The 11,599-nt window shown below is 40.8% G+C and overlaps 3 pseudogenes; all 3 read left to right on the top strand.

The window, feature by feature from the left end:
- The first annotated feature begins 340 nt into the window (after positions 1-340).
- LOC149223329 (uncharacterized) lies at positions 341-999 on the top strand (annotated as a pseudogene).
- A 4,515-nt stretch (positions 1,000-5,514) lies between these two features.
- LOC149223328 (uncharacterized) lies at positions 5,515-6,173 on the top strand (annotated as a pseudogene).
- A 4,567-nt stretch (positions 6,174-10,740) lies between these two features.
- Positions 10,741-11,399, top strand: LOC149223327 (uncharacterized; annotated as a pseudogene).
- The last annotated feature ends 200 nt before the right edge of the window (positions 11,400-11,599 follow it).

Raw genomic sequence — 11,599 nt, 5'->3', positions numbered from 1 at the left:
GATGTGGATCAAAGAACAGTTATGTTCCTCTTTTGCTAGCACTTACTAGATGCTCAACTGGGTCAAAGTTTCGGAAGGAAAAGGAAATCTCAGATAGTGTCAATGAATAGTTCTGAGCCTATGATGCTGTCACAATTGTGTGTTTGGATCAACACCTTACCTCACATTCAGACTGAAACAGAGCAACTGGAAAAAGAATATCCTATGGTTGGAAGATGGATCTTTTTGCTAAAGATAATGAGAAATCAAAAGTTACTCTTGCACCCATTGGAAGTGCGCCTGAAGCCAAGTTCGAATTTTCCCAGGCTGGCAGTAATGAGGGCGTCCAGCAGCTTTGTGAATGGAGAAGGTGGACTGAGAGGCATATGTTAATATCCAGAAAGGGAAAATCATTCCGGGCTACGCGATTAGTTTTAAGGTCCTCTGGGAGGGCGAGGCCAAGGATGCCCAGGGGGTTACCCTTGCCAATGTAAGTGGCCGAGTGGAATTGCCTTACATTGCCAACGAGAATGCCGGGGCGGGTGAAAATCCCGACATCAACATCACCGTGACAGACAACAGTCCCGTCGGTGTGCGACTCCGAGAATCTTTTCTGTCCAAAGGGAAACCTTTCATATTGAAAAAGGTCAGGCAGTGTGATGATCTCATGGCTTCCGGTGGACCCGCTAAAGAGGAGCTCCAGAACAAGATGCCGCCCAAATCAACCAAAGCTACTCAGACAGTCGATAAGAATTCCTCATTAAAGCCTGCTGTTAGAGAGGAGTTTAAACGATTATTAATAGAGAGATTCAATTGCAGAGCGAGTGTTATTTTTGATATTCTCATGGATGATAACCGGTTGAAAGGATTCTCGCAGAGCAATGCCAAGATAAGCAGGGAGGTGGATGGATCATTCTCGCTCTTCGACGGGGCCATCACTGGCATTAATCAAACACCGAGAGAGGTTGGAAAGAACTTATTTTCCATAAGATCCGAGCAGTGTTTGGTTATGGAATGTAATGGCTCTCATGTTTCTTTCCCTCTCTATACAAGCCATCTCCGGCGATGCAGTAGAAGAACGATGTATCGCGCAGTTTTCAGTACCTCTTGGACAAATCCACACCCTATCCCATGCCTAGATGGGTCGCCACACTGTTTATGGCCATCCTCTACTGCCTGAGAGTATATTATGTGACAAAATGAACTCAGATGTGAGATCATTATCTGGAGGAGAAATAGTATTTGGCGGTGTTGATCCGGAACACTTCAAGGGTGAACATCAGTATATATCTGTTACTCGAAAGGGTTACTGGCAGTTTGATATGGGAGACTTCCTCCTTGATGATCAATCAACAGGTTTCTGTGCTGGAGATTGTGTTGCTATTGTAGATTCTGGAACTTCTTTACTGGTTGGTCCATCGGGCATTATAACACAATCAACAATGCTATTGGTGTATCGGGTATATAAGCCAGGAATGCAAAACAGTAGTATCACAATATGGAGATGATGATCAGCAAGTCACAAGCAGGGAAGTGTCTCTGCATGAGCCAGAGCTTTCACCTCATTTAGATCAGATGAGCACAGGAGAGTTTAAGGTAAAAGAAGAGATATATTTCGAGAGGGGATAGCTTGGTATTAAACTGGAGATTTTACTGCATTGTGCCAAAATCCCAAGGCAAAAGAATACATTGTGAATGAACTTAATGCAGTTGCTAAAAGTAGCAAGTTAAAGGGTTTCGAGTGTAACTTTAGTTGACCGACTACTGCCCTCCAATCTGCAGGCAATGCACAGAATCGAATGTTGAATAGCTGGTAGTATTTGACAAAAGGTTTCTCCTAGGAAAGCTCTCTCGTCCGCACCATGAATGAAATGCATTTGTTTAGAGATTTTTCTGCTGATGAATTTCATTTAACGGTAATGTCATTCGCTCCAGGATTTGCAAGAATTTCAAGCATGAATGTTATGAGCATTGATAAGTTATTTGTGAGCAAGGTGGCAGAGCAGTTAAAATCTCAGGGGAAATTGAAATTTTTTAAAACAGTTTCGCAGTTTCGTAGCGCGCTACGAAATTGCGAAACTGCTGTAGGTGTTGTTTTTAAAAAAAATGCAGGCAAACAGTTTGAAGGAAGAATCAGAAGTTTGTAAAGGGAACACCTCAGTGACTTGAAAGGGATCAAAGGAAGCTGCTACAGCCATTCAACATATGCCAGGTGTACCTTTAACAAAAGGTGAAATCTTTAACCTAAGTTTAAGATTTTTGGTTATAAAGCTACTTTATTGTTGGTGATTAGGGTTTGGAGAAGAGCTGCATACGAAAAGTTTTGGTTGGCACACCTGTTTACCAAGGAAGCCTCCAGCATATCAGGAGCATGGTGTTACCCTATTCTCTTGGGTTATTAAAGAATTAAAGTATCCACTGCTACATACTCGGTGATGGGGGACCAGAACCGAAAATTTAGGGATATTTTCAGCCAATACAGAATAGATCAAAGCCTTCGATATTCAAAGCCAGCATGGGACATTAATTGCCCATCTTATGCCATCTCAGCTGAACGAAGAGAAAGCCAGGTGTCAAAGCTGCAAGGAGGAATCATGATACGAGGAAGATAGAATTAGATATGTAGTTTAATTAGGATCTTTTGTAATTACAGTTCAGCACTTATGTAATTAATGAATTAGTTAAACAACAGATAGGAGTAGTTAATAGCAGCCTTCGAGCTCGCTCTAGGTGGTTAATAGTGTATTCCTATATATGGATCAGACTTGGATGTAATTGGGGTTGGAGATTTTGATAAAGAACAAGTCTATTTTGGTTTATGTAAAAAAGCAGATTTCAGTAATACAAACAGCTGTTGTTTCTTCTCAAGATTCTCAATAGACCTTATTGTTCAAATGTATGGTGGTTTATTCTCTTAGTGTTCTTTTACAGTCTTGTTACAGCATAATCACTCAGAATTCATGTTTCATGCTCTGACTTCCTGTATGCTTTGCAAGCTGTGTTTTATGTAAAGTATGTTTGAACATCTGATGTAAAGAGCCTTGATTTCCATGAAAAGATAGTGTTTTTGTTTGCTGAGATGTGTGAGACTCCATAAGCCCAATGGAGATTAATTTGATATTTGTCCAACCAGCTTATTTTTCATGTGTTGTTTAAAGAGTTAGCCATCTTTCCTTGTCATTAATCCATATTCATAATCTGTGAGAGAGCCCTCTCTGACTAAGGAGGCTAAACCTTAGTCTAAATCCTGGTTTGAAATAGTTACATAAGATCTTGCTAAGTGGCAGCCCTTAGTACCTGATTTTGTGATAACATTTTGGTGCGTCTGCTGGGAGTCTGAAGATTATTCTTTCCCGAAATTATGAAGCTGAACTTCTGAAGGTAGCAGGAGCTCAGAAGGTTTTTGAGGCTGCAAAACTACCTTGGCGACTCCATGGTTGAAGAATTCGAAATTCATAGGTTCATGGTGATTCCACTGGAGTTATGAAGGACCCAGAAGCTACCATTCTTAGTTCAAGGTATGCATGCATAGATTTTTCAGGAATTCATGGTTTCCCAAATCATTTTCCCAAGGATGCATATTTTCTAAGGAATGGTCCCAAATTTAATGGAGAAGATTTGAGTTTAACTCTGAAGCATATCTCAGATTTCTGTCATTTTGTTGAGCTTCTTAGAGTTAAACATGAGGATGTTTGCATTATGTTATTTTATGATTCACTTCAAGGGAAATGCAAACAATGGATTGAAAGTTTTCCTATCAAATCCGTTAAGTCATTTCAAGACTTATGGCTTATGTTTTTGGAGGAATGGATAGATAGGTCAGAGGTGGTGGCAAACTCTCCTTCAGTTGAGGGTTTCAAACAATGGAATGATGATCATATTAATGAAGAAATAGGTGAAAATTTTTCTTTGTCCTTGTCCTCGTATCTAAAGTCATTTGACTGTAAAGCAGAGGATAAGATGAGATTTTTGGATGAAGTTGCTGAGGACATTGAGAAAGAAATTGAAGGTTTAGAAGGTCAAATTCAGGCATACAGTTTTCATAATCATGATCATTATTTTCAGAAGTTTTCTATGGCAGAACGCAAGGAGACAATGCTGGTTCCTTTCTCTTTCACAATTGAGGAACTGAACACTGTTGTTGAAGATCAGTTTGCACAACCAGAAAGTTACAAGAAAAATCAAGCTGATCATGTATTCTGGGATCCTATAGCTGATTACATGGAAGAATTTTACTCTCCAGTGTTTCAGTTTTCCTATAAAGATCAGAGGCAATTTCAGTGGCAGCGGTCATCACACTATCTTATTGGCTCTGAACCCCGATGCAGTCGAAGAAATCAAATATCAGATAAAACAGAAGATTGGCTACATTGGAAATTTCACATAGATTGAGCAGAAAGAAGTTGAAATTGTTAGGGTAGGTAGGTAGGTAAATGCAAATAAGCTCAAGGTCAACTGAGCATTTTTCAGTAGATGTAGTTTTCTTTTTCCTAACAGTGATCATCCAGCTAAAGCCCGAGGTGAAGGCCCAAGAAGCTGAAAGAGGATGTTGTCAAATAAGTTTTATAAGGCACTGGACCTGCGAGTTCTTAGTGTACCACAAGGGCACACTATCCCAAGTGGAGCCACTGTTATCACTGAAAATTCTGTTGCCAAAATTTTTTAGCCTAGCTTAAGGACAAGGTGTTTTCGCAGCGCATGAATCCTTTTTAGCAGTTTCGCAGCGCTACCTGTTTAGGTGATTTCGTAGCGTGCTACGAAATTGGGGATTTGTTCGAATCCATAGCAGGTGTCATGCAAAATAGCTCTGTGGTGGATGCACTTTACAGGAGGCATGCTCTCAAGTTCCTGCGTGTATGCTTGGCATCAGTTCTGAATCTGAAGGTGACAGTTTTAGTGATTTCAAGGTACTACCTCAGGTTAAAATCACCCTTGTTGTTTGTCCCATGGTAGCTATTATTCAATGGAGGAAAGAGATTGCTTGGTTCACTGCTGAAGGAAGCACTCCGAGTTTTTCCAATATGATTTTGTTTTGACTACTTATTCCATTGTTGCGATAGAACATAGAAAGTATTGGATGCCTGCGAAAGAAAAATGTCAATGGTGTATTAAATCATTTTATTCAGATCTATTCCCAGATCTTGTGGCTGGATTTGACAGAGCTCCACAGCGCTATATTTCCCAAACTAAATCTGGATGTCGATCAAAGAACAGTTATGTTCCTCTTTTGCTAGCACTTACTAGATGCTCAACTGGGTCAAAGTTTCGGAAGGAAAAGGAAATCTCAGATAGTGTCAATGAATAGTTCTGAGCCTATGATGCTGTCACAACTGTGTGTTCGGATCAACACCTTACCTCACATTCGGACTGAAACAGAGCAACTGGAAAAAGAATATCCTATGGTTGGAAGATGGATCTTTTTGCCAAAGATAATGAGAAATCAAAAGTTACTCTTGCACCCATTGGAAGTGCGCCTGAAGCCAAGTTCGAATTTTCCCAGGCTGGCAGTAATGAGGGCGTCCAGCAGCTTTGTGAATGGAGAAGGTGGACTGAGAGGCATATGTTAATATCCGGAAAGGGAAAATCATTCCGGGCTACGAGATTAGTGTTAAGGTCCTCTGGGAGGGCGAGGCCAAGGATGCCCAGGGGGTTACCCTTGCCAAGGTAAGTGGCTGAGTGGAATTGCCTTACATTGCCAACGAGAATGCCGGGGCGGGTGAAAATCCCGACATCAACATCACCGTGACAGACAACAGTCCCGTCGGTGTGCGACTCCGAGAAGCTTTTCTGTCCAAAGGGAAACCTTTCATATTGAAAAAGGTCAGGCAGTATGATGATCTCATGGCTTTCGGTGGACCCGCTAAAGAGGAGCTCCAGAACAAGACGCCGCCCAAATCAACCAAAGCTGCTCAGACAGTCGATAAGAATTCCTCATTAAAGCCTGCTGTTAGAGAGGAGTTTAAACGATTATTAATAGAGAGATTCAATTGCAGAGCCAGTGTTATTTTTGATATTCTCATGGATGATAACCGGTTGAAAGGATTCTCGCAGAGCAATGCCAAGATAAGCAGGGAGGTGGATGGATCATTCTCGCTCTTCGACGAGGCCATCACTGGCGTTAATCAAACACCGAGAGATGTTGGAAAGAACTTATTTTCCATAAGATCCGAGCAGTGTTTGGTTATGGAATGTAATGGCTCTCATGTTTCTTTCCCTCTCTATACAAGCCATCTCCGGCGATGCAGTAGAAGAATGATGTATCGCGCAGTTTTCAGTACCTCTTGGACAAATCCACACCCTATCCCGTGCCTAGATGGGTCGCCACACTGTTTATGGCCATCCTCTACTGCCTGAGAGTATATTATGTGACAAAATGAACTCAGATGTGAGATCATTATCTGGAGGAGAAATAGTATTTGGCGGTGTTGATCCGGAACACTTCAAGGGCGAACATCAGTATATATCTGTTACTCGAAAGGGTTACTGGCAGTTTGATATGGGAGACTTCCTCCTTGATGATCAATCAACAGGTTTCTGTGCTGGAGATTATGCTGCTATTGTAGATTCTGGAACTTCTTTGCTGGTTGGTCCATCGGGCATTATAACACAATCAACAATGCTATTGGTGTATCGGGTATATAAGCCAGGAATGCAAAACAGTAGTATCACAATATGGAGATGATGATCAGCAAGTCACAAGCAGGGAAGTGTCTCTGCATGAGCCAGAGCTTTCACCTCATTTAGATCAGATGAGCACAGGAGAGTTTAAGGTAAAAGAAGAGATAGATTTTGAGAGGGGACAGCTTGGTATTAAACTGGAGATTTTACTGCATTGTGCCAAAATCCCAAGGCAAAAGAATACATTGTGAATGAACTTAATGCAGTTGCTAAAAGTAGCAAGTTAAAGGGTTTCGAGTGTAACTTTAGTTGACCGACTACTGCCCTCCAATCTGCAGGCAAGGCACAGAATCGAATGTTGAATAGCTGGTAGTATTTGACAAAAGGTTTCTCCTAGGAAAGCTCTCTCGTCCGCACCATGAATGAAATGCATTTGTTTAGAGATTTTTCTGCTGATGAATTTCATTTAACGGTAATGTCATCCGCTCCAGGATTTGCAAGAATTTCAAGCATGAATGTTATGAGCATTGATAAGTTATTTGTGAGCAAGGTGGCAGAGCAGTTAAAATCTCAGGGGAAATTGAAATTGTTTAAAACAGTTTCGCAGTTTCGTAGCGCGCTACGAAATTGCAAAACTGCTGTAGGTGTTGTTTTTAAAAAAAACGCAGGCAAACAGTTTGAAGGAAGAATCAGAAGTTTGTAAAGGGAACACCTCAGTGACTTGAAAGGGATCAAAGGAAGCTGCTACAGCCATTCAACATATGCCAGGTGTACCTTTAACAAAAGGTGAAATCTTTTAACCTAAGTTTAAGATTTTTGGTTATAAAGCCACTTTATTGTCGGTGATTAGGGTTTGGAGAAGAGCTGCATACGAAAAGTTTTGGTTGGCACACCTGTTTACCAAGGAAGCCTCCAGCATATCAGGAGCATGGTGTTACCCTATTCTCTTGGGTTATTAAAGAATTAAAGTATCCACTGCTACATACTCGGTGATGGGGGACCAGAACCGAAAATTTAGGGATATTTTCAGCCAATACAGAACAGATCAAAGCCTTCGATATTCAAAGCCAGCATGGGACATTAATTGCCCATCTTATGCCATCTCATGCCATCTCAGCTAAACGAAGAGAAAGCCAGGTGTCAAAGCTGCAAGGAGGAATCATGATACGAGGAAGATAGAATTAGATATGTAGTTTAATTAGGATCTTTTGTAATTACATTTCAGCACTTATGTAATTAATGAATTAGTTAAACAGCAGATAGGAGTAGTTAATAGCAACCTTCGAGCTCGCTCTAGGTGGTTAATAATGTATTCCTATATATGGATCAGACTTGGATGTAATTGGGGTTGGAGATTTTGATAAAGAACAAGTCTATTTTGGTTTATGTAAAAAAGCAGATTTCAGTAATACAAACAGCTGTTGTTTCTTCTCAAGATTCTCAATAGACCTTATTGTTCAAATGTATGGTGGTTTATTCTCTTAGTGTTCTTTTACAGTCTTGTTACAGCATAATCACTCAGAATTCATGTTTCATGCTCTGACTTCCTGTATGCTTTGCAAGCTGTGTTTTATGTAAAGTATGTTTGAACATCTGATGTAAAGAGCCTTGATTTCCATGAAAAGATAGTGTTTTTGTTTGCTGAGATGTGTGAGACTCCATAAGCCCAATGGAGATTAATTTGATATTTGTCCAACCAGCTTATTTTTCATGTGTTGTTTAAAGAGTTAGCCATCTTTCCTTGTCATTAATCCATATTCATAATCTGTGAGAGCGCCCTCTCTGACTAAGGAGGCTAAACCTTAGTCTAAAGCCTGGTTTGAAATAGTTACATAAGATCTTGCTAAGTGGCAGCCCTTAGTACCTGATTTTGTGATAACATTTTGGTGCGTCTGCCGGGAGTCTGAAGATTATTCTTTCCCGAAATTATGAAGCTGAACTTCTGAAGGTAGCAGGAGCTCAGAAGGTTTTTGAGGCTGCAAAACTACCTTGGCGACTCCATTGTTGAAGAATTCGAAATTCATAGGTTCATGGTGATTCCACTGGAGTTATGAAGGACCCAGAAGCTACCATTCTTAGTTCAAGGTATGCATGCATAGATTTTTCAGGAATTCATGGTTTCCCAAATCATTTTCCCAAGGATGCATATTTTCTAAGGAATGGTCCCAAATTTAATGGAGAAGATTTGAGTTTAACTCTGAAGCATATCTCAGATTTCTGTCATTTTGCTGAGCTTCTTAGAGTTAAACATGAGGATGTTTGCATTATGTTATTTTATGATTCACTTCAAGGGAAATGCAAACAATGGATTGAAAGTTTTCCTATCAAATCCGTTAAGTCATTTCAAGACTTATGGCTTATGTTTTTGGAGGAATGGATAGATAGGTCAGAGGTGGTGGCAAACTCTCCTTCAGTTGAGGGTTTCAAACAATGGAATGATGATCATATTAATGAAGAAATAGGTGAAAATTTTTATTTGTCCTTGTCCTCGTATCTAAAGTCATTTGACTGTAAAGTAGAGGATAAGATGAGATTTTTGGATGAAGTTGCTGAGGACATTGAGAAAGAAATTGAAGGTTTAGAAGGTCAAATTCAGGCATACAGTTTTCATAATCATGATCATTATTTTCAGAAGTTTTCTATGGCAGAACGCAAGGAGACAATGCTGGTTCCTTTCTCTTTCACGATTGAGGAACTGAACACTGTTGTTGAAGATCAGTTTGCACAACCAGAAAGTTACAAGAAAAATCAAGCTGATCATGTATTCTGGGATCCTATAGCTGATTACATGGAAGAATTTTACTCTCCAGTGTTTCAGTTTTCCTATAATGATCAGAGGCAATTTCAGTGGCAGCGGTCATCACACTATCTTATTGGCTCTGAACCCCGATGCAGTCGAAGAAATCAAATATCAGATAAAACAGAAGATTGGCTACATTGGAAATTTCACATAGATTGAGTAGAAAGAAGTTGAAATTGTTAGGGTAGGTAGGTAGGTAAATGCAAATAAGCTCAAGGTCAACTGAGCATTTTTCAGTAGATGTAGTTTTCTTCTTCCTAACAGTGATCATCCAGCTAAAGCCCGAGGTGAAGGCCCAAGAAGCTGAAAGAGGATGTTGTCAAATAAGTTTTATAAGGCACTGGACCTGCGAGTTCTTAGTGTACCACAAGGGCACACTATCCCAAGTGGAGCCACTGTTATCACTGAAAATTCTGTTGCCAAATTTTTTTAGCCTAGCTTAAGGACAAGGTGTTTTCGCAGCGCATGAATCCTTTTTAGCAGTTTCGCAGCGCTACCTGTTTAGGTGATTTCGTAGCGTGCTACGAAATTGGGGATTTGTTCGAATCCATAGCAGCTGTCATGCAAAATAGCTCTGTGGTAGATGCACTTTACAGGAGGCATGCTCTCAAGTTCCTGCGTGTATGCTTGGCATCAGTTCTGAATCTGAAGGTGACAGTTTTAGTGATTTCAAGGTACTACCTCAGGTTAAAATCACCCTTGTTGTTTGTCCCATGGTAGCTATTATTCAATGGAGGAAAGAGATTGCTTGGTTCACTGCTGAAGGAAGCACTAAAGTTGGTTCATCATGGTGCAAATAGATGTAAAGATGTGGCCGAGTTTTTCCAATATGATTTTGTTTTGACTACTTATTCCATTGTTGCGATAGAACATAGAAAGTATTGGATGCCTGCGAAAGAAAAATGTCAATGGTGTATTAAATCATTTTATTCAGATCTATTCCCAGATCTTGTGGCTGGATTTGACAGAGCTCCACAGCGCTATATTTCCCAAACTAAATCTGGATGTGGATCCAAGAACAGTTATGTTCCTCTTTTGCTAGCACTTACTAGATGCTCAACTGGGTCAAAGTTTCGGAAGGAAAAGGAAATCTCAGATAGTGTCAATGAATAGTTCTGAGCCTATGATGCTGTCACAACTGTGTGTTCGGATCAACACCTTACCTCACATTCGGACTGAAACAGAGCAACTGGAAAAAGAATATCCTATGGTTGGAAGATGGATCTTTTTGCCAAAGATAATGAGAAATCAAAAGTTACTCTTGCACCCATTGGAAGTGCGCCTGAAGCCAAGTTCGAATTTTCCCAGGCTGGCAGTAATGAGGGCATTCAGCAGCTTTGTGAATGGAGAAGGTGGACGGAGAGGCATATGTTAATATCCGGAAAGGGAAAATCATTCCGGGCTACGAGATTAGTGTTAAGGTCCTCTGGGAGGGCGAGGCCAAGGATGCCCAGGGGGTTACCCTTGCCAAGGTAAGTGGCCGAGTGGAATTGCCTTACATTGCCAACGAGAATGCCGGGGCGGGTGAAAATCCCGACATCAACATCACCGTGACAGACAACAGTCCCGTCGGTGTGCGACTCCGAGAAGCTTTTCTGTCCAAAGGGAAACCTTTCATATTGAAAAAGGTCAGGCAGTATGATGATCTCATGGCTTCCAGTGGACCCGCTAAAGAGGAGCTCCAGAACAAGACGCCGCCCAAATCAACCAAAGCTGCTCAGACAGTCGATAAGAATTCCTCATTAAAGCCTGCTGTTAGAGAGGAGTTTAAACGATTATTAATAGAGAGATTCAATTGCAGAGCCAGTTTTATTTTTGATATTCTCATGGATGATAACCGGTTGAAAGGATTCTCGCAGAGCAATGCCAAGATAAGCAGGGAGGTGGATGGATCATTCTCGCTCTTCGACGAGGCCATCACTGGCGTTAATCAAACACCGAGAGATGTTGGAAAGAACTTATTTTCCATAAGATCCGAGCAGTGTTTGGTTATGGAATGTAATGGCTCTCATGTTTCTTTCCCTCTCTATACAAGCCATCTCCGGCGATGCAGTAGAAGAACGATGTATCGCGCAGTTTTCAGTACCTCTTGGAAAAATCCACACCCTATCCCGTGCCTAGATGGGTCGCCACACTGTTTATGGCCATCCTCTACTGCTTGAGAGTATATTATGTGACAAAATGAACTCAGATGTGAGATCA

Source organism: Pinus tabuliformis, chromosome Q (assembly GCF_031772625.1).
Source record: "Pinus tabuliformis cultivar Carrire ecotype Pingquan chromosome Q, CPIR1, whole genome shotgun sequence".
NCBI classification, from domain to species: Eukaryota; Viridiplantae; Streptophyta; class Pinopsida; order Pinales; family Pinaceae; genus Pinus; species Pinus tabuliformis.
This window is presented reverse-complemented; position numbering and strand designations above follow the sequence as displayed.